This window comes from Gymnogyps californianus, chromosome 13, assembly GCF_018139145.2.
Source record: "Gymnogyps californianus isolate 813 chromosome 13, ASM1813914v2, whole genome shotgun sequence".
Taxonomy (NCBI): Eukaryota; Metazoa; Chordata; class Aves; order Accipitriformes; family Cathartidae; genus Gymnogyps; species Gymnogyps californianus.
This window is the reverse complement of record NC_059483.1, coordinates 23,722,837-23,742,536: the sequence shown is the minus strand read 5'-3', so window position 1 is coordinate 23,742,536 and position 19,700 is coordinate 23,722,837. Positions and strand designations below refer to the sequence as shown.

The 19,700-nt window shown below is 46.9% G+C and overlaps 2 long non-coding RNA genes across 3 annotated transcripts; both read right to left on the bottom strand.

Moving 5' to 3' along the window:
- Nucleotides 1-1,623: 1,623 nt before the first annotated feature.
- On the bottom strand, nucleotides 1,624-7,224 carry LOC127021380 (uncharacterized). Of its 2 annotated transcripts, XR_007767211.1 has the most exons (4): nucleotides 3,538-7,224; nucleotides 3,317-3,439; nucleotides 2,592-2,711; nucleotides 1,624-2,070 (listed from the first exon to the last, which is right to left on the bottom strand). It is a non-coding gene; the product is annotated as an uncharacterized LOC127021380 (long non-coding RNA). The 2 variants fall into 2 exon arrangements; XR_007767210.1 differs by having other exon boundaries at nucleotides 3,317-7,224.
- Nucleotides 7,225-15,178: 7,954 nt separating this feature from the next.
- Nucleotides 15,179-17,434, bottom strand: LOC127021379 (uncharacterized). The gene is made up of 3 exons (XR_007767209.1): nucleotides 17,350-17,434; nucleotides 16,234-16,391; nucleotides 15,179-16,139 (listed from the first exon to the last, which is right to left on the bottom strand). It is a non-coding gene; the product is annotated as an uncharacterized LOC127021379 (long non-coding RNA).
- Nucleotides 17,435-19,700: the final 2,266 nt, after the last annotated feature.

Below are 19,700 nucleotides of genomic sequence, written 5' to 3'. Positions count from 1 at the left end.
GGGCTGGGACACAGTCCCACCCGGGGCTGAGCCCCCAGCTCTGCGCTGTTTTCCGGGCACTGTCAGAGGGGCGGTGAGGAGCTCACAGTCCCCCAGAACGGCAGGAAACCACAGCCAAGGAGTGCTGACCTCCTCGGGTGCTGTTACCAACAGCTCAGGAGGCTGAAGAGGGAGTGATTTCAGTGTCGAGACAAGTGCAAGATCCCCTCCTGGAGGCAGCTGGCAGGCTGGAGCCCAGTTTGGCACCTTGGGGGACCCCAGGGCTAACGAGTCACTTTTGTTTCACGGGAAAGTTGAAGCCTTTACTTTTCCATTTCTTCTTCATGTGAAATTGAAGGGAATCCTTTCTGTCAGGGTCCTCAAAGAGCAAAGTCAATCAATAAAACAGTAAAAATAGTCTCTTAAATTATTTGACATGCAAAAGGAAGCCTCGAGAGAGCAGCTGGTGGGTATAGGCTGCCCGACCAACCCAGTGGCCTTCGCTGATGGAGTGACTACATCAGTGGACGAGGGAAGAGCTACCCATGTCATCTGTCTGGACTTCTGTAAGGCCTTTGACACAGTCCCCCCCAACATCCTCCTCTCTCAGTTGGACCTGATGGACGGACTGTTCGGTGGATAAGGAAGTGGTCGGATGGTCGCATCCAGAGGGTAGTGCTCAACGGCTCGATGCGCGGACGGAGATCGGTGACGAGCGGTGTCCCTCAGGGGACCAGTACTGTTTAATATCTTCATCAACGACATAGACAGGGGCATCGAGTGCACCCTCAGCAAGTTTGCAGGAGACACCAAGCTGAGTGGTGCGGTTGACAGCACGCCCGAGGGACGGGATGCCATCCAGAGGGAGCTGGACAAGCTTGAGAAGCGGGCCCACGTGAACCTCGTGAGGTTCAACAAGGCCAAGTGCAAGGTCCTGCACCTGGGTCGCGGCAAGCCCCGGTATCAATACAGGCTGGGGGATGAAGGGATTGAGAGCAGCCCTGCCGAGAAGGACTCGGGGAGTACTGGTGGACGAAAAGCTGGACGTGAGCCGGCAACGTGCGCTCGCTGCCCAGAACGCCACCCGTATCCTGGGCTGCATCAAAAGCAGCGTGGCCAGCAGGTCGAGGGAGGGGATTCTGCCCCTCTACTCCGCTCTGGTGAGACCTTCTCCTGGGAAGAAAAGCAGAGCGAGCTGCGGTTGTTCAGCCTGGAGAAGAGAAGGCTCCGGGGAGACCTGATTGCAGCCTTTCAGTACGTAAAGGGGGCTTATAAGAAAGATGGGGACCGAGTTTTTAGTAGGGCCTGTTGCAACAGGACAAGGGGTAATGGTTTTAAACTAGAAGAGGGTAGATTCAGACTAGCTATAAGCAGGACATTTTTTTGCGCTGAGGGTGGTGAAACACTGGCACAGGTTGCCCAGAGAGGTGGCAGATGCCCCGTCCCTGGAAGCATTCAAGGTCAGGTTGGACGGGGCTCTGAGCAACGTGATCTAGTTGAAGATGGCCCTGCTCATGGCAGGGGGTTGGACTAGATGACCTTTAAAGGTCCCTCCCAATGCAAACCATTCTATGATTCTATGGTTCAAGGTGCTGGGAGCACTGACTGCAAAGAGCGAGTCAATCTGAGTGTGAACTATGTGTTAGGATAAGTCAAGTGGCTTTTGCCCCTGAAAGCATGTGGCAGAGGAAGAAGGAATTGGTCGGAGTGGTTTTGGGTGGAGTGGAGCAGAAGTTCCATTAACTTGAGTGCCCGAGAGTGCCTGGTCTCTCCGCTACCACAAACTGAATCAAAAGGAAGGACTTGCCTGGTTGTGCCCAACTCGTCGTCTTCTCCTGGCAGTAAGCTGGCTGACTGTTGATACCACATTCTCCACAGGCTTCGGTCCAATCCTGGCCTGCTGGGGAGAGTTTCTTCTCTGTTCTTCATCCCTCCAGAGGGAAAATCGAAATAACTGGAAAAAACAGCGTGCCAGCTGCCAATGAGGGCTGAGGTGTCCCTCCCCAAGCAAGTAACCCTGGAAAGTCATCACGCAGTCCTGAACAGACACGGGCATCCTTTTAAGTACAGACTGGTTTGAAGTGTTACCTGCTAAGGCAATATGGAACAGACAACAAGAAGTTTTATTTTTACCTATGAATTTTCCATACAGCGACAGCACTCGTTTACTTTGGATAAGATGTAAATTTCAGGAAGTATTTTGATTTATAAATGTTCACATTATATCTTGGTCTAAACACTGAATGGTCTGCTGCTGTGAGAAACACAGAGGGATCTTTCCTTCAATTTGACTCCTGGGTGAAGAAAAAAAAAAATCTTTAATTAGCAGACAAATTCCTCTTGCCACTTCTTTTACTTGGCTCCACTTGTCTCTTGAGAACAGAGTGGTGGTCCGAGGCAAATGCTTGAATTTTTTCTCTCTCCACCCACACAGAATAGTGCAGGAACAAAGAGCTGAGATTGTCCTCTGTGCCTCTTGGATCAAAACCTATTTATTCTAGGCCTGGGTCTGTCAGCATGTCACCTGTGCATAGCTGATTCTGCTGATAAAGAATTCTCCTCTATTATTCTATATATTTGGATGAGTAAATAATTGACACACATCTAGTTACCTTATAAAGCATTCTGAGAAGAGAACGTCATCTTAATTCTCTGATGGCCAATGACTTCACGGTGCAATATTTGCTTTGTTCTTGTGCTTTAGGGCTGCTGGTCAATCAGTAAAAGCCCACCTAGAAAGAATAAATAAAGATTTATTGCTGTTCCAACTTCTCCCTCTCCTGCAGCGCTACACAGAGCAGAAGGGAGGCAATGGGCAATGAGAGACAGCAGCTCTCATATGAACACGAAGCATGGCACAGTCTCACTAAAGAAATAAGGAGTAGAGGTTAAAATGAGGAATGCCTTTTGTTTCAGTGACATGGTGTAAGAGGTTCGGTGGCACTCCCTGCTCCACTCTGCCTATCCATTTTCCACAGATGATTGGGCAGTCAGTTTATTTTGGAATTATGTCATATGGTGGGGTAGCAGGTTACTAAAAATTTGATAGGACACATTGTCAACCGAATAAACTGGCAAGAGGTGTTTCCCATATTTGCCAAACGACAAGTTGCTCCCCAGAGAGGGGACTGGAGATCTGATGTCCTACAGGACCAGTCCCGAGACATTTGTTTTCAGTCTGATGAATATTCCCTTCTAAGCAAATGCAGAATTTTAGAAAGCAAACTAAAGATCCCTGCTTCAGGCTTCATACTCTTCAGTTCGTGCCTGTAAAGGGTCATTCTCTCAGCCAAAACAAGCGAGATCAAAATATGAACGTATCAAAAAAAGAACCTACCATTCTGAAGGAGACACATGAGACATGAGTTGTGTATTTGAAGCTGAAAGCTTAGGTAGAAGCTAGGACCCAGTGGCAGGGCATGGGCTGAGAGGGAATGTCATGAAACAGGTATTTCTCTGCCTGTGAACCAGTGAAACAAAAACCAACCATCAATATTACCGATGTCTCTTTCTGTGCCGCTAGGACTTAGAAATGTGAGAAAGCGTATCACTACAAACCTTCGTGGCAGCTGTCCTCACTGCCCGACAGGACAGCCTCCGCTGGAAATATCACACCATGCACAGCAGCAAACGCCATCCTGCTAAAACCCTGCAGTGAACCAGGGACAGGCTGCCACGGCAGGCTGGAACGTGCTAAACACGCTGCCGTGCGTCAGCAGTTCATACTATCACAACACAACACAAGGGAGCTGGCAGCATCCCAGGCCTGGCTAAGTACAGCAGAGGATGACTGAGAGCGGGGAGGGGAGTCCACACTACCCCCGGTTTGTGGGATTTCCCTATTGTTGCCTTGGAGGAGTTCCTACCCCCACTTTTGCACTTCCTAGAGCTTTACTACAAGATCACAGAAGATCCTCTGAACCGTCACGGGCAACACACTGGTGACGCGGGAGAGAGCAGGGAAGAGACCAACCCTCTTCCCAGCGTCTTCTGGAGGAGAATAAACTGGGACTGACCTATTGCAAACAGTGGTAGGAAGAGATTTCTTCACGGGAGGCAAGAAAACCACCTATTTGTTTCTTTTTTTCTTACCTTAAACCCACAGCTTCTGTGCTCTCTCTGCCAGTTAGGGACACGTGCCAGCTGCAGCACGCTGCTCAGTGATGAACACCAGTTTCCAACGCAGCCTCAGGCTCTGGACTAATCCTTGAAAGGGTCTACGCCAATATAGCTATTTTACAAGTACACTTTTAGTAATAAGGGTATTTTGTGTTGAACCAAAACTGAGACATCTAATGCCCGTATCTGACTTGCAGGGGATCTATTCAGTTCCAGTAAGTCAGGCTCAAGAAAACATGTGTGGACATTGTCCATTTTCCCTTTAAACCGGCTCAAAATGGCACTCAATCTAAAAACAAGCAAGCCACCACCAAAAAAACAACAAAAAACCCAACAAAAACAAAAATGAGGAAAAAAAAAAAAAAAAGAACATCACCAGCACAAGCCCATCCTGTACTTCCTGACTTGATCGACCACAGCGGGCACTAATATGGCCACATTTCTCAGCAAAATGACCATTGGTCCATTTCCCTCCCCTGCCTCAATAAAGTCAGTACTGTCTTTTAAGAAGACATATGAACATTCACCAGGAGGCAGAGATCCTGCGTCTCTCTCTATCCTATATATTACCTAACTGTTACTAGACTTGAAATAAAAAGCCACATCAAACTACTCCGTTGTCTGTCAGCCAGAACATGTTTTTGGACCAATCTTCTATTTGACATACCCTGCACACCACAAAACCAAATAATATACAGAGTATTGCCCTGAGGTCTCAAAGCGCCTTTGCTGACCTTGTCCTTGAGTTCTTGAAGAGATGCTCTGATTATGCCCACTTCAATGGTCAGGCAGAGACGGATACGGATCTAAACAGCCTGACTCCAAAGTCTCAAAAAGAAAAATCCACCCTGATGGCAAATAAGCTGGCTTAAAAAATTCCACTGCTAAGAAGGGTTTCATGTCTCAGAAATTAGTAGGTGGCAAGCTATTAAAAAGGAGTGGCTGTTAAAGTAATACGCACATTTGACTGACATATATATATAATTTTTAAATATATATATATGTCTTGAAAGTCAAAGTCTCAGTTTAAGTATTTCAAAGAATATTTTGTCATAGCATATAAAGATTTTTTCCAAGGTTTTACTTAATTTGCCCCCCAAAAGACTACCTTTTATACTTTTTATACATGCATTAAGGAGAATTTGACCCATGTTACTCAAAATCTACTTTTTTCAAAAGAACTGATTTATATTATAATGGACAAGTGAAAAATTAGATGGTTCTACTGCAATATTAATGTCAAGTCCAAAATTCAACTCATGTTGGTGATTCCCACGATTGCAGGCAGCCTCAGCCAGCTCTCCCCCGCCACGCTGACACCGAGTGTGTGCTGTGCATTCAGTGCTGTGTTTTGGCCCGTATTTAAATAGCGAAGGACTTGATGTCGTATTTTATAAAAATAACCAAATGCAGGCAATCAAGGTAGCTCCATAAACAGGAAGCACCGCGGGACTGTTATCCGTCCCTGCCTGCTCCATCCAAGCAATGTGACCTTTGTACCATCATAAGGGTTAGCCAATGCCAGCTAAGAATTAATAAATGGCATACTGGACTTCCATAAGATTAAAGAAAAAATGGTGGGTGTCCTTATATTGCAATTTATGCTACCAGTTTCACCGATAACTGTAATAGCATTTGCATGCAGGTACTAACTGGCTTCCGATGACTGAAACGGTAAAGACAATGAATGAAGAAATACCATACTTTGAAACAGATAAATAGCTCTACTTCAGGAAAGAGAACGTATTAAATACCAAACAGTCACTAGATAACTTCTTATTTCTGAAAGCACTTTCTATTTCTATACTATCTCCACTTAGGAACTGAACGACATCCACTATCAATGTATCTTTTTGCTGACTTCAGACATCTTTTGATCAAAGTACTTGGATTATAACGTGTATCCAAATATCTCAAATACTACAACAGTTAAAGTAATAAGAAAACCACTTTTCGGTACATTATCACATTGACTCTCAAGACGACTAAACTGAGGCTAGTTAATGTAAAACGCCTGCACAATGACCACAGCAACTCACGACCAAAAGGAGGATGGAGCCGAGGTGTCCTGTCCCCCTGGCCTAAGCAGCCAGAGATCCTCCTTCAACCCTGGCTGTGTTGCAGCCCCACTGAGCACCAAGAAAAGGGCCCTACTGAGAGGAAACAAACTTACTCTGTGTCAAGATACTAATTCAGAGTGCAAAAAAGTCAAAGGGAACGGTCTACCCAATAACACGCCTCCCAAAAAGCATTCAGTGTTGGCAGTGACACTGGCTGACTGCAATACATGTTGAAAGTAACACCGTACTTGCCACGCAGGGTTTCCACGCGCTCCTGTTGATAGTCCTCTTTTTACACCTGCACATCCCATCTCAGTTACAGAGCACACCTCCTTCCAGCATCCTCTGCTAGTCTGCACCACGCAACACAACTCGCAGGACACACAGGGTATGGAAAAAGGAGAAGGACTAGAGATAAGAACAGCGACGGGCTGCTGGTGAAACAACAGGGATTACAAATTATTTTCTAAATGTACTGGTGACTAGAAATTATTTTCTAAATGTACCGGTGATTGCTACGCTACAATCAGACTCAACATTCAAGCAGACATTTTGTCTTCAATTCCTAGCGTAGTGTCCCCCACTTATTCCTCTTGCTTTTTGTGGGAAAGGTCTTGAATCAGAAAGATGGGGGAAAAACAACTCTCCTTAACTACTGGCCTGAAGCCTGCTGGCTTCGCTCCCGATTTCTAGCTAATTGACAGAGGTTTGCTACACATAAGAAAATTTATGTATGTCTGAGACCTGAACGCCAAATCTTCATTCCCATGGAGCAGGAATATCGCAAGCAAGCAGAGCACAGAATCGACCAGCTCTGCCCCAACCAAAGTTGCAATCGTGTCCACAAGTAGCTGTGGGTGGGCTGGAGATAACAAAAGATGGAACGTAATTGCTATGACAACCAGGTATTAACGTCACCAAAGGGCGACGTCTGATCAGTGTGTGTGTGCACATGCACCCTCATCCACCTGTTCACGATTGTGCTTGTCCAGTTACCTCGATTTCTTTCAGTCATTAATCTATGAACTCTAATTGCCTAGCTACTGCACAACACATAATATATTTAACAGTAGATGAGGAATGTCTTATGTGGTTTCTATATCCCTGCCTAAACGCAGCGAGCCAAATGCTACTGTCTTGATAAATACGCAAGCCTTACTGACAGCAAGGGGTTATGCCTGTCGGAGACTTTCAACGCTGGACACAGAAGCCTTTAATATACTTCAGCACCTGGCAGAAAGCACTTACTTGAATGTTCCTCAAACAGGTGCCACGTTAGCTTTCGATGTCGTGGAATTATTCCATTTTCTGAAAAATGCATTTTAAGGACGTTAATGATAACAAAGGGAACATTGCTAGCAAGGCGTAGGCTGACTTTCTGAAGAAGCTTTCAGCACAAGGTAGTGAAAATGGGAATTGAAATGAGGGAACAAAAACAAAAGACGCAATTCTAAATGAAAAATTACAGGTAATAAAATAATTTACCACCACAAGGAACTTCCCTTGCGCTGAGATGCAAAACTCTTCTCATTAGAGCAACAGATGCTGGATTGTTTCAACATCTCTGAGCGTTAATCACCCAAGAGCATACTTAAATCAAGACCGAGGTGTTGCAGCAGAAACGAGAACGTCCTGGTGTAATACAGGGATTTTGCACATGTGCTGGGTGGGATCAGAGATGCAGGAGATCCAATTAAACTGTCAGCGTCTCGGAGAAGGGAACTGCCGCTGCCACAGAGATGTTATGACAGAGACTGGGGCCGGTTCTACAAGTCCGGTGCCAGTGGAGAGGGGCTGCTCTGGCAGCTGTCAGAAAAGGGTCTTCCTCATGTGGTGAACCACCACCACCATGGAAACCTTGAGACAGATGCTCTTGTGGCCCGTGTGTCCGGAGCTGTTCACGCCCCGCGTCCTGGTCCTGTCCTGCGCACACAACTTCTGTAAGCAACGCCTGGAGAAGATCCTGCTACACCAAAACTGGCACCACGTCAAGGGGTTTTTCCACTGCCCCCTGTGCAGGAAGGCAAGGAGGGGTGATCCTATGTTCTCTGTGGAAGCTGGGCAGATGCCACATCTCGTAGTCAGGAGACTTTTGTTTTAATCTGAAGTGGCAGGTATGCCCCATCTCTTCACTGGAGGACAACAGCTCTCACAAGGAGCAACGCGCCACATCATATTTGTAATGAACAGAACAGGTTATTTGCAATCACTCCCATGTTTTTAACAGTGCGGCATCTGCGTTTCTCGCCCCTGAACGCACTGCTGCTGCACCGAAACCTGGCCTCACAATCCTTGCATTCCTACCAGAGGAAAAATGTGCAAGTGCTAAATGCCATCTTCTTTAAATTAGATATTTTCTAGGATTCTGACTAAACAAGATATTTGCTTACCGTTGTCTCCCAGTTCGACAGGTTGCAGGTTTATTACGTAAGGGAATCAGCAGGTTTTCTTGAACTTTGGAACATACTTCTTTTAATATCCATATTTTACAGACTTCTGTAAGTGCCAAGTCCACTGTGAAGGCTTTTCTTAGGGACAGATTCTGCCACCAAATGCTAATACAGAGCATTTTAAAACCTTCTCGTAGTCTTTATGGAGGCAAAACCTTAATTCGGTGAAAACTGAAGATATCTGTATTCCCTGTCTAGCATGCAAGTAAATTTACTGACTTCAGGGATTAAAAGGTTCAGGACTGGATTCTCATAATGCCTTCAGGACATGCCTCTGAATATTTAAAAAAAAAAAAAAAAAATTGCACTTTTTACCTGTTAACAGAAACTGTAAGATCTCTCTGCTTGATTTGCTAAATTCTGTATTTCAGACTAACCAATGCAATTCCCGTTGGTTTAGAGTAAACTCCCTATACTCAGAGGCAAAGTATGGGCAAGTGATACTCATGAGCCTTCAAGCTACAAAATACATGTTTGAATGAACTGGCTGTCTAGGTACTTCTGCAATATTTCACCACGGTTCAAATCTTGTTAATGCAAATATCAACTAAATAAAAATGATGTATTTTTTCTACATTATGCTGAATTATCAGAGAAACAAAGCGTTCCTGTATCACTCAAACTATTTTGCTATTTTTTTCCTTTGTAGGTCATTTATTTGAGGCGCAGAGGAATTGCTGGCCTGCTACGAAACAGTCTAGTTGAAAGTATACTGGAGAAATTTAAATATGAGCTTGAAAAAATTTGTACTCAGGAGAAAAGACAGTTGTCCCAAATCTGTGAAGAACATGGAGAAAACATGAATTTGCTGTGAATTTTTATCCATCCCTTTTCATTTTAGTAATCTGCATACTTTCTATCCTGTAAGCACTAAGTCCCTGCTAAGTCCCACAGAAGCGTGGCTAGAGGTAAGCACACGAGTCATCCCATTGAAATCAATCCTCTGAGAGGTCCAAGCTCTCATTCCTCAAGGAGTTCAATCATTCTACTGCCATTCCCACACCAGCACTTACTAGAGGAAGCGACACCATAAATAATCATCAATAGCTCAAAGACACAAAACCCCTTCATTCATTCTATGGACTGGAAGACCCAGTGCCACAGATGGCGATTAGTCATCACTTTTTAGACACATTGTGGACGCATATTGTCCATTTGTCCTTGAAAACTGCATCTCCTCTTTGAATTCTCCCACTGGCTCCCCATTTCACTGCACCTCACTCAAGCCCCTCATTCACACACTCCAAATTTTTTTTTTTTTTTTTTTTTTTTTTTTTTTACACAAAACTACATCTGCCTTCTGGCCTGCTCTTCAGTCTTACAATGCCGTGTCAGTATCTCCTCCTGTTCCACCAGTGAAGCCGTTGCTCATTGCGTCCCACACAGGGGTGTGCCTTCATCATTCAGGCACGAAAAGCACTTCCTGAACTAAGGCACAAATCCGCGTTCTCTCCCTCCTATAAAACAACTCGGTTTGTGTGTGCTAGCGTATGCGTGTGTGACTGTACTAACATGGAAACAAAATTACAAATCTAGGAAAAACCATGTGTTTATCCTTCCTGCAGATACCAGATACCCTTCCTGCAGATAAAGTTTTCTGGGTAAGGACTGTATCTTCACCTGCACTTATGCATCAGTTTCCACTATCCCCCGTCACCAGTGGGGTATCTAGCACTACGTATCACCAAGATGCAAAATACATAACACTGTGTGTGCTGTCAGGGCCAATAACATGGTTTATGAATTGAAACTTCCCTATACCATCTGATATCAAAATTCACATGACATACAGGAAGGGAGTACACTTTTTTTACTCAGCAACTAAAAGGCACGTGGTTTGGCAAAATTCGTATCATGTACTGCAAACGCCAACAGAACAAACACAGCGTAACAGCAGTCTTGGTTTGGAAGACAAACACTGCAACTTCACCAGCAATACTCAGTTTTGGCACTTCTAACAGTATCTAACAACAGACAGACCAACAAATTACTTCAATTACTTTGCTTACACGTAGATACTAACTCTCCTTGTATATTTCTTCTCCCTCAGACATGTCTGACTCACGATGAGCCAATATGCGCAACCTGTAAACTCTCTGGAAAACACAAGGACCACAATGTGGCAAAAGTATCAGAAGCTTACAGTGCAAGAAAAAAACCATTTATAAAAAAATTACACTTTGTTCATAAGAAGTCTGAAGACGCTAGGAAGGTACAAGTGACTCATTTGAGATGATACTAACAAAATCACACGATCCCTGGACGTTGGATAGAAGACTGGGGAGCTGCATTTTGATTCCGATAGTAGGCAGTCAATTTGTAGGTTTTCCAGAGAGGCTTAGGATATACAAGATAAAATGGCTTAGCAGGAAGAGAATAAGAACATATTTTAATCCTTACTTAGATCGTATTATAGCCCTGGCCAAACTGGCTCTTTGTCTTTTGTTCACCTCGGTATAACACGAGTTTTGAATACCAAAGCTTTTCTCACATCTTCAGAATTTGTGAATGCCCATTAAGTAGATGAAGAAACATACTAAGATATATTACTGGATGTGGGCTTGCACATTTTAACTGCTGTTCTCTGCAAAGAACATGCAGTACATGCAATCAGCCACCCCAAGTACTCGTTGTAACACATGTACAGAGCACAAATATTCCTGTCGAATACCTTGCGACCAATGTCTTTACTAGGTAAGCGGGCTTGCAAGGAGGCACTTAAGAGCTGGTGGCAAAAGCTGGCACCTCACTACTCTCTTCTCTTCACCCAAAGGCATCTTGTGTTTGAATAGTTCCTAAGTCTCAAAGTAGGTGGCTTATTCTTTGAGAGAAAGACATGCAGGCATCACCTGGAGACGCTCATGGCCTGGTCAGTGCAGCTAACACTCTACTCCGCTCCCGCCTTGCTGACCCGCAGGGGATCCCATTTTCCCAGAAGTGCTGCTGTCTCTCATGTGACTTCACTGATGCACTAACCTTGGCAAAGCTGCAGCCGAGCTTCATTCCCAGCTCCCCTAGCGAAAGGGTTACAGAAATACCAGGAGCCTTTTCATTCTCAGTACATGAAAAGCAAGTAGGCTACATCTCACCTGAAAAAACCATGCAAACCCAAACAATTCATACAGTTTCTCTCAGTGAACTGACTGCTAGTCACCTCCTCTGCTCAGCTTGGTGCTATCTCCACAAAGCAGGCTTGAGCACAGCGCACAGTTGCCACAGCTTCCTAAAGAAAGAAACCACATTCCCAAGAAAAGACATTTTGAAGAGATCCATTTTGAAAAGCACGCTGCAGTTCATGTAACTGGCTAACCTAGAGACAAAACAGCAAAGCGTTTCAAAATGCATTTACAATTATTTATATTTTCATTTGGCTTTGAGCACTGACAGCTGCCAAAACTGTAAACGGTACAGACCCTACAATGTATATCTACACATCATATTTTTTGAAAGTTAAAAGTGCATTTACCTATTCTGCACACTACTCAGACATGGTTATGATGCAATACATAACTTTTCATTAATTGATTTCACACGGGAAACTGAAAAGCTGATTAATGAGCTAACAGCTGGTGCTACAGACACCAAGGTAACGATGGACACAGTTGGAATGGGTTTGCTGAAGGGCATACAGTACCGAATGGCTGAACTGCAATCCAGGTTACACCATAACTATTCTACAAAACTGGAGAAGCTGCAGGAAATCTCAAACGAGGCCGAAGCTTCTGGACAGCTTTCTCAGCAAATGGAAACCCTCCTGGAACAGCATGAAAGTTCTGTACAATTTCTACAGGAGGACAAAAACTTCGAGGGAAAGATCCAGAAAGTGCTAGAAGGAAAAGCCTCGCATCAGGACCCACCAAAGCATAAAATTTCAATGCAACAGTATTTTGAAGAGCTCATCAGAGGAATTAATATCAAGGATTCTCTCTCTGCTGCATGCGAGGAGATGCTTTCAAGTACCACTAACGTACCCGAGACACGTCAATCAGAATGGCCTGCTTTTGTTTTTTCAGATGAGAGTCCTGATCACCGCTTCTGCAAAGAAGTACTGCAACAATTTGAGAAGTCAAATGACATCAAGCAAGATAATTTTGAAAATGCAGCCCCCACCCCCCCCCCCGCACTAATGCGAATTTCACTAAAGCATTAGTGAAAATTCAGCTTTTACAGATTTGCTGGCAGGATAAATCAAAGCACTATCTCCTGACACTTAGCCTTACTTTCCCAGTCATATGTGCTGCCTATATAGTCCATCAAACAACTGAAAGTCACTTTGCAAGGTAAACAGAATGAGAGGTATTTAGTATATATGCTCTGTTGCACGCTTTATTGTACCACCACGAAATTAGTAACTGTTGGGAAGGCTGGCACTAAACGAGCAGCCTAGGACGGAGTAGCATGGGCAGATTCAGCGATGTCGCGGAAAAGGAGCCTGTGTACAGCGTGTGCTGTGTGAATCCCTCCTACGACCCTGACAGCTTCAAGTGCTTCAAGTTTATTCTCTATGAGAAATGTAATTCACATCCTAAGCACGAAATCTGAGCCTTAAACCACAACCACACACAGTTAATTCCATATAAACCTATGTACTAAGGTTAGGTTAATAACTTATTTAAGGGAATTACAAAATAATTTAAATTTATTTTAAAATGATAAATGCTAGGCTACACCACTTCATCTATTTGGTAATCTGCCTGGTAATTCTTCCAGAACAGTCAACAATATACTCATATGAGTGCGCCTTTAAAATTTTTGACAGGTACAGAGCCTGCCTACCACTTTTTTCCTTACATCATTTCTCTACGTTCCTTTGCTAATTAACACAAAAGCATTTCTGCTTTTCAGGGCAATGTCTGCTCAATCTCTGCACATTTTAACTTTGGAAAACTTAAAAAGTTATCAGGTTGGTTTTCTTCTGGCTCTTGTGCTAGCATCAGAACTCCCTTTTTGGAAATCTAACAAACACAGGACATGTCAAATAGTACTCCTGGTACTATGTGAGAAGAGATCCACAGGATTCTGGGGGATTACGATGTTCCACGTGTAGAAGGCTTTCCTTTTAAAACAGCGTTTCAGATCAGGCCTGGGGGTGGTAGTGATCAAAGCCCTGACGCTGAAGGCTTATCGCATCAGCCCCGCATGCCCCTAGTCAGTACCAAGCCTCCTCATGCGAACACAGTCCTTGCTAATGAGGGTAACAGACGAGACTGGGGCCAAAAGCTGTTCTTTCCCCACAGCTCCTTGGTACCCCACGTGAAAGCGGGATGACAGGCATACCAGAGGAAGGTGAAAATCAATTCTAAAAAGAGCGGATACTGCATCCCCGACTTGTTTTGCATAAAACCGACCCCAAACTTGCTGTCCTAACTACTCTCAAGATGATTTTGAGAGAACATGCACCAGCAACTCTCTTCTCAACCTGCCTTGTTGCACATGCTTAACGCAACAAGTGGGAGACACAGTCCTCGTACCAAATTCCATTTGATGCTTTTAGTCTGGTTTCCAAGGTATGTGTATGTGTCCATCCTTCTTCCCCTCATTCCTTTTGAGCCCACCGACCACTTTCAAGCCAATTTAACTGAAATAAGTGCAAAGAGAGTAAGTTCCCACAAGCTTCATGATGGTTTTCTATCAGCAGTCGCTGTGAAAAGAAGGTGCAACGTAAGTTCAAACTTTTTTTTTTTTTGACATTACAGGATTCACGTGGGAATGGGGGAGCAATACAAATGCCCTAATTGTGAGCAAAGCTTCGGCTGCCACTTGTACATTACTAGGCAATGGAAAATCCAGAAGCAAACAGAAAACGGGAATCTAGGTTTCACCAGTTCCAGTGCTATGTGACCATGCACTTCCATATTCACCAGGCTGAGACACTCCCTCCAGTCCCAATGTTGCCAGGTCGTCTCACACTTTTTTCATCTTTACTGTTTTGGCCATCTTCTAATTTTGTGTAATTTGTAAAGGCACACGTACTGACATTTTCACTCTTACGCACACTGAACAGAACTGGGACCAACCACGAATTTTATCACCCTTATCTCTTGCTTCTCACCTAGAGCCTGCCAAGGTGCTGCTCTAAGATGCTGTGCAGGTGCTGTTTAATTGTAATGAATGTTGTGCTCAGAAGGTAACCTGAGCTTCGCATGGCTAAAGTTACAGCTTGTAATCACCTGCTGCTGCAGTCAAGCAATGCTTAGCAAGTCAAATGCTCAGAATAACTTCACTGATCTTTTACACTTGGTGCAACCGAAGCTCAAGTACGGTACGAGGAAATCCGCAGCGGCCAGTGGCAACGTACCACCTCTTTACGGCATCTGCCAGTTCGGGTCAGAACTTGGGCTTTCTTGAGTCACCCCTTTTTCACCCCTTCTCAAAAAATTACCCCTTTTTCAAAGAACTTCACTCGACAGATTTATCGTAACAAGTGGCTTATACATCTGAATTATTTTCTTCTGTACTGATACCAACTGCATTTGCCCACAGCGTGTGTCTTCAACCTTTTCTACACTGTGATCCACTCTTGGATGAGGAAAAGGATTTAGACTCTCCAACTCCTAGCTGTCCTAAAGAAACAGAGAGTACGGTGAGCAGAACTATTTGGCACTATTTTGCCAGACCAAAGACTCTTCCTAGGATATTACATTTCAAGACACGTACTTTCAGTGTCCCTTGATCTGCTTTTAAAATAAGCAGTGCTATTGAAAATGGCCTGCTAATCCACAACTATGGGCATTCCAGTAAAACAGATGGGCTGGCATTTCTTATTAAAAGACAAGACTGAAGTTAGGCAAAAAGTGGTAAAACAATTCACTTCCCAAAGAAAAATCTGTCACGTCAACAACTGTCTGGTGCCTGATTGGACACACTGTGGATTTGCTCTCTTCTCTAGGCCAGAAACAATGTCACTTCCCAATTATGGGTATAATGAGCAACAGCCACCAACAAATCAGCGTGCATCTGGCAAAGTGCAGGCCCAAAAGAACACCATCACTCAGTAAGTATTTCCTGCTTTGAAAAATAAATGTGTCATCTACAGAATGTTTTGGTTTTGAAAAATGCTTCTGTATCCCTCCTCATTTATCTGATAGCTGGGATAGACTTCCTTATGACAGCACGCTGCTCCTCCGGCAAGTCCAGCCCTCCGGCAATCCTCGCTATAGACAGCGCAACCTGTAAATTACTAAAAATGCAGACTTGAATTTCCATATACCTCTTACAACCTTTCTGAATACGACTCCTGAAAAATAACATTTAATAACTACTACTACGAGGAAATCCTGTCTGTGTGCTAGCAAGAATTATTACGGTGCCCAAGCAAAACACAACAGTAAGATGGGTCTTTCACTGCTGAACGGGTTACTCGGACAGTCATCTTTCTGGGTATTCATACGCCATCTTGTGACCTACAGCGGGAGTGCAGGAGCTACCAAAGCGCTTCTCGGTTGTACCTGGCAGACACCCGACAAAAGTTTCTCACCCCGACACGGGATGTACACCTTCCGTGTTCATCAGAAAATGAGTCAAACTACACCTGAAAGTAAAGATTAAAAAGTAATTTAGCAGCCGGCCGAATTTATTTGACAAAGTTTTACCTGCACAAGGATGAAAACTGCAGTTGGGTTCACCTTTTAGCTGTTGAGGCACGGTGACTTAGTGTGTTCGACATGCAAAACGCCTGCCTTACCCAGACAGGTGTCGGGTCACTGTTTAAGCTGTTCATTGCTCTCATCACCGAACACAAGGCTCCACGTTCCCTTCTGACATTTGTGATAAAAATCGTTATCTGTGAAGTAAGATGGGACACCACACACGTAAGAACGTCATCATTCAAACTCTACAAACTTTTACAAAATTGTTAAGAGCTCACAAAAGTTGCATTATTTCTAAAACTTCTCAAGAGAAGAAAACAGAAAAGCTTACTCACAGACTGACAAGAACACTCTGTGCGTTCACACATTTATAAGGTATCTCTGTCCCAATGATCTTGTGAAAATTGAGAGTGACAGAACACAGACCTGTGTCTGAAGTTTGTTTTTACACACAGCGTTTCCCTCCCTGAGCTTGTATTGGTCCTGATGCCTCTGATATTGCAGACACACTAACAAGCTGAAGGACCACCTCTCCCCCTCTGAAAGACTTTGGTGTGCCCTATAGCCCCTGTGCATCCCCAAAACATTAAAAGAAAGACTCAATCAGGAATACAACCAGAAAAGGTATTTTGATCAAGTAACAACACACTAACGTAACACTTCCAAGTCAGATTGCTTCTGAGGTAGAACAGGACAAAACCCAAATGCAGAGGCAGAGAGAAAAGTACAGACAAACTTTGCCAAAAATACACAATTCACAGTAGAGCATCAACAGCAAGCTAGAGGTTTCTCTCACCCAACTGCAAAGGCCAGTAACTGGAAACCAGGAATCGTTTACAAGGGTGGCTGGTAGAAAAGACACTCCTCTCCTTCCCAGCAAGGAACAGTACAAACTCATTACTTCAAGAGCTCATTGGGATTGCGGGGAAGGATGAAGGAAGAGAAAGTGCTTCAGCACAATTGCTCCCCAATTAAACAAGATTATCACCTGTCCGAGAATGCTATCAGCAAAGCAATTACAACTCCAGTTGTGTTGCTCATTCAACCACCTACCTAAACAGACTACAAAACTACGATGAAAACAAAAGCTGCCAATGCCAAGGAGAAAAGCCACTCTTGCAATGCTGAGCTCTGGATAGAAACTGCGTGTACCTGTAGTGTCTTTATCTGGAACTGTTACTCCTCACCCCCTCAGGAGAGCTTGCTGAAGACACTGCCGTTGACCGTGCTGGTTAACCTACTCCGGCCGCAGTTGGCATTTGTGATGTACCCAGTGTCGCGCTGCCTGCCACCACGCAGTCGTCCGGATGGCCACTGTTTGGAAAGATGTCTGCATTACCACTAGTCTCAAATCTTTTGACCAATTTCCAGTCTAAGCAGCTTATGAGAAACAACATGGAAGCAGCCAGAACAGCCAAAGGGGGGCCAAAGCCCCTAAGGCAGGCAACGGTGCCAATGAGAACCAGGGCTAGCAGCTGTCCTGGAAACCCGAGCCACCGCTGGCCCTAAGACTACAAACCAATGCCCGAGCAACGGCGGGCTGGAGAACGCACAGGCCGGCCGGGCAACGCAAGGCCACCCGGGCCGGGCCGGGCAGCCCCTTCCTGAGGGGAAGACGCCAGGCCGCGGGCCTTTGGGCAGCCACTGCACCGCCACTGCCGCGGAGAGGCGCCCCCGAGGCAGGGGACGGGCTCCGGGATGGGGGCCGGGTGGGGCGGGGTGGGGCGGGGCGGGGCGGGGCGGGGCGGGCCCCGCTCAGCGCCGCCGAGTGCGGGAACAACACCTCAACCGCCAGGGGCGCCATTTTAGGGCACTCCCGGAGACGCCTCAAATAAATGGCGGAGGGGGCGGAGACCTTTCCTCCGCTATCCAGTGAGGAGCGAGGGTCCCAGGTGGAGGCGGTGCCGCACGGCCCCAAGCCCAATGGGCGTGAGAGGCGGTGGATGATAGACGGGTGGCCCCCTCTGCCCGGCGGCTCCAGTGGGCGGGGCTTGGCGCCCGTCGGCCAATGGGGCGGGCGGCGCGGGGCGCGTCGCGCCTTCCCGTGGTGCCGCGCGGCGAGCGGCGGCAGGAGCGGCCGCGACTCCATCCGGGTCCCGGCGCGGCTCCGGGTCACCCTGCGGCAGGTAACGGGGCGGCGGCGGGCGCAGTCCCCGCGGGGCGCCGCCATCGCCCGCGTGGCGGGCGACGAGCTGGGGCTAGCCGGCGGGAAGCGGCTGGTGGGGCCCGGGCGCAGGGGTCGGGGCGCCGGCGGGGCGGGGCGGGGCGGCGTGTGGGACGAGCGGGCGGGCGGGCCCGGTCCTCTCCCCACCGCGGGCGGGCGCGGGGTCCTCGGCCCGGCTCCTCCGTTCGGCGCCGCCGCCCCGCGGGGTGAGGGCTGCCCCCGGCGGGGGGAGCGGCCCGGGCCGCGGGCGGAGGCGGGGGCTGCGGCCGCCTGCCCCGGCGAGAGGCGGGGCCGTGGCCGCCGCTGCCGGGCGAGGCCTCCCCGGCGCCCCCCGCCCCCGGCGCCGCTGCGGCCTGCGTTAGTGTCGTTCTTTTTTCATTGAGGCCTTTTTCCCCCTTTCCTCCCCCTCTCTCCTCCAGACTAACTTGAACGCCCGGAAGCGCCGCCCCCGGGCGCTCCTCAGTGGTGGGTTGGCCCCGCCGCCCGCCGGGGATAGGCCGCGGATGCCGTCAGCGCCTCGGTACGTCACTTCCGCTATCAAGTGTGTGGGCAGGGGAGACCTTGGCCGCGGGGGGAGCCGCCCCCCCCCCCCCCCCCCCCCCCCCCGTTACCGGGGCTGCAGGGGGACCCCGGGGGGCGGGGGGTCGGTGCGGGGGGGTCACCTGCCCTGCCCCGCCCCTCGCCGGGGCTGCCGGCGCCTCGGGCAGCAGGAGCGCGGAGCTGCGGCGGGGAGCGGTGGCCGAAGGCAGTTGTGGCGGGGCAGGCAGGTAGAGGCGGCGGGCAGGGGGGCAGGCAGCTCCGGGGAGGGCCTTGGAGACGCGATGGGCAGGCAGAACCCGGTACGGCGTGAGGAGAGTGAAATTCAAACACGAGGAGGCAGAAGTTGAAGAGAATGCCTCATGAAACGTACCTGCTTTGGCAACGGAACGCGCTGTCACTAACAGCAGGGTAAGGGGTGGGATTGCACAAAACTAAACTTTAATGCTTGTTGGCATACGCTGTACTGATGGAAGCTAAACGCTTGCATTCAGTTTCCGTATTGTTGTTAGCACGCTCTAGAATCCGTCCCTGAGAAGCAAGAACATGCTTATGGTGACTTTCTTCTGGCACAGCGCAGTCAGTTTTAGAGAAAGACATTGCTCAATCAAATTCTATTTTTATGAGTTTTTTTCTTGGAGGAGTGGAAACTCAACCTGATGTTCAAGGTTATGACAATCCTCGTTGATACATTTGCCTTTTCTGCATCGTCTGTGCTCCTCTTTAATTGTACTGCTTTGCGCAGACGGTTTTCTGACTGTAATGCAAGTCTTAACTGGCGTGGAGAAATGGCTTCCATTAG